Raw genomic sequence first — 3,844 nt, forward strand, 5'->3', positions numbered from 1 at the left:
ATTTATCCAATTTAGCTTTTAGTCTTATCACATCTAAATTATAAGTATTTTGATATCTGCTTTCTTATTTTTATATATACTATGGTTACCTTATTCAAGGTCATCTTCATCTTCTGCCTATATCTCATAACTTGTCTGCGTGTCATCAATCTGGTCCCAATCTAAGCGATTCTCCACAGTGAAGCTCAAATTATCTTTCTATAAGGTATATTTTTCTGAAATTATCTAAATGCATGAACTTGTCAAGTTTGAGTATGTGTTCCTTTACCTTTAAAATTCACATTATTGTTGTATTATTCTTATTGAGTTCTTGTGAAGGTTAACTGAAATATTTCACACAAAGCACTTAGTACCAGGCCAAGCACAGTGGGTCATGCCTGTACTCCCAGCTTCATGGGAAGCTGTGGCAGGAGGATCACTTGAGCCCTGGAGTTCCTGGCTTCAGTGAGTTGTGATCACGCCACTACACTACAGCCCGAGCAAGAGAGCAAGAGCCCATTCTCAAAATAAGTAAATAAATAAAAGACACTTAATAAATTTCTGGTACACAAAAATGACTTTAAAAAGTTAGAAATTATCAATATTATCATTTTCAACATGATGGATCCAATTTCCCTGAAAGCCTTTTAAACACTCTGTTGATGCCAGAATAAAAAAATAAAAATAGTTTATAATACCCTTCATAATTTGTTACTGCTATACTTTCATTCAATTCTCAGTAGTGCTACTTATGCCGCCACACATTCCTGCTCATTCTTTCTTGCCTTTTGACTTTCCTTAGCAGTAGAATATCTCTCCCTGCACTTTTGTCTTTAGAGGAATCAGTTGGGAGCTATATTAAACGTAGAGAAGGAGGTTCAGAGCTATACAGCCAAAATTAACAAGGATTCACTGCACTATTTTTTGTGGAAATGTATCCATTTTACCTAGGTTTTCACAATTTTTAGCATTTATCTATTTTCTTAATATTTTTGTATTATTTTTCTAATACTCTGTTTATAAATATTTCTCCTTTTTATTCATTCTGTATTATCTCTACCTTCTCTCCTTTTAGCCTTTGATCAGTCTTGCTGGGGTTTTTTCCAATTAATCAGTTTTCTCATAGAACCAAACTATTGGTATGTTACACTTTTTATTGATGTTTTTTATCCATTTTGCTAATTTCAATTTTTAGAGTTCTCAATTACCTTGTTCCTCTTTATACAAATTTTGCAATAAAAATTAACAGTGTAAAACAACTGTTCACTGTTTTATCTCCAGTTCTTAGACTCATCCCTGGGGAATATTAGGATCTCAACAGATATTTGTTTAACTAATGCATGAAAGTATAAATTTACACATTAGCTTCTTTGTGAAGTTTTTATAATAATAATAATTATTATTATCATCCAAAACAGGGTTCTGTGCCCATCTTAAATTTTCTGAATGTGGTCTACACTACCAAAAGTGCATTATTACTTGTCTAACTCCCCAACAGACATTAAGAAACTGAAAGAAGGTACAGTGTCTTCAACATTTTTGTCTGAGCACCTAACCAGGTACTTAGCATTTAGTAAGAAATCTAATAAATGGTTGCGGGGTAAAAGAAGTGTATTTTTACAAACTTCGCAATGTAAAGTGGATCTCATTATTCTATACCAACTAAGGTCATCAAATTCCCTGATTTTCATTATGGTGTTTGCCAATCCTTCACATGCACGTGACATTCTATCTCTGAATAACAATAAAACTTGTCTTCAAGTATGTTTTTATTTGTGTCACCTTCAAAAAGAGGCTTGTCCTGTAAATAACTGTTATTCACAGTCTTGTCTAATAATATATCTAATGTAGTTATGCAGCACATCAGAAGTTAATAGATCATCCTGACTTACCAGAATATTTGTTTTAAAAACACGATTTTGGTCATGAAGTCCTTGCCTACGCCTATGTCCTGAATGGTTTTGCCTAGGTTTTCTTCTAGGGTTGCATGTTCTTCACATGTACCCCAAAAACTAAAATGCAATAAAAAAAAAAAAAAAGATTTTACAGTAGTCAATGGCTTTTAATGATTTTATGTTTATAATTATCCTCAGCTTTCATGATTTATAACATCAATCATGTTATCAATCTGCCTTCAATACTTTAAGAGGCCCCCTTTTGTTTGATATGGCTCATTATAAAAAATTATTTAAAAAAGGAGGAACTTTCCAGAACGCTTGGTGAGAGGCGGAGGAGCGGTAGCTGCCCAAGCTGTGCACAGCTCCGCGCTTCTTCCCGCTCCCTCACACACCGACCTCAGCCCACTCACCGGCGGTAGAAGATGGTGAAAGAAACCACTTACTACGATGTTTTGGGAGTCAAACCCAATGCTACTTAGGAAGAATTGAAAAAGGCTTATAGGAAACTGGCCTTGAAGTACCATCCTGATAAGAATCCAAATGAAGGAGAGAAGTTTAAACAGATTTCTCAAGCTTACAAAGTTCTCTCTGATGCAAAGAAAAGGGAATTATATGACAAAGGAGGAGAACAGGCAATTAAAGAGGGTGGAGCAGGTGGCGGTTTTGGTTCCCCCATGGACATCTTTGATATATTTTTTGGAGGAGGAGGAAGGATGCAGAGAGAAAGGAGAGGTAAAAATGTTGTACATCAGCTCTCAGTAACCCTAGAAGACTTATATAATGGTGCAACAAGAAAACTGGCTCTGCAAAAGAATGTGATTTGTGACAAATGCGAAGGTAGAGGAGGTAAGAAAGGAGCAATAGAGTGCTGTCCCAATTGCCGAGGTACTGGAATGCAAATAAGAATTCATCAGATAGGACCTGGAATGGTTCAGCAAATTCAGTCTGTGTGTATGGAGTGCCGGGGCCATGGGGAGCGGATCAGTCCTAAAGATAGATGTAAAAGCTGCAATGGAAGGAAGATAGTTCAAGAGAAGAAGATTCTAGAAGTTCATATTGACAAAGGCATGAAAGATGGCCAGAAGACAACATTCCATGGTGAAGGAGACCAAGAACCAGGACTGGAGCCAGGAGATATAATCGTTGTGTTAGATCAGAAGGACAATGCTATTTTTACTCGACGAGGAGAAGACCTTTTCATGTGTATGGACATACAGCTGGTTGAAGCACTGTGTGGCTTCCAAAAGCCAATATCTACTCTTGACAACCGAACCATAGTCATCACCTCTCATCCAGGTCAGATTGTCAAGCATGGAGATATCAAGTATGTACTAAATGAAGGCTTTAGTTATTTTACCTTTAAATAACTAATTAAGTAAATAAATAAATAAAATCAATACCTGATAGAATTGACATGAGGATTAATGTAACATAATTATTTAATGTAAGTAATGGGATTACCTGTACTAACTCACAGCACTTAATGATGGAAATGTTAGGAAAGTTGCTGATAAATATCAGAAATTCCTCTGTTTCTCTAGTGAGGAGGAGTATTCAGAATTGTACCTAGTATAAAATGAAAACATATGAATATTCTAGAAGGCTAAAATAATGGGTCCTGTTCCTACCACCTGATAGGTTTTTACTGTTCATGACTTAAATGATCTTTTTTGCTGAACTATAATGTTGGGCCACTATCTTGAGAAACCAATCTGGCCTGATTTCCTTGCTGTCAACTAAGAGTTGAGAACCTCAGTTCAAAGCTGTGGCATTTCATTTACACTGGACCACTCACATTCCCCTCAAGAGACCTGTAGTGATAATGTCATGAATCTTTAAAACCCCTGATACTATTATAGAATATAATTTCTCTCACGAAATTCAGTAAAACATGAAGCTCTAAGTGACCCCTTTGGATTCTTAATGATTTTATAAATGCATTACTAAAATAATTTATAAGGCTAAGT

General features: G+C 35.7%; 1 pseudogene; it reads left to right on the forward strand.

The window, feature by feature from the left end:
- Nucleotides 1-2,299: 2,299 nt before the first annotated feature.
- Nucleotides 2,300-3,244, forward strand: LOC105713465 (dnaJ homolog subfamily A member 1-like; annotated as a pseudogene).
- The last annotated feature ends 600 nt before the right edge of the window (nucleotides 3,245-3,844 follow it).

Source organism: Aotus nancymaae, unplaced genomic scaffold, assembly GCF_030222135.1.
Source record: "Aotus nancymaae isolate 86718 unplaced genomic scaffold, 86718_ANA_hifiasm-v0.15.2.pri h1tg000020l, whole genome shotgun sequence".
Lineage (NCBI taxonomy): Eukaryota > Metazoa > Chordata > Mammalia > Primates > Aotidae > Aotus > Aotus nancymaae.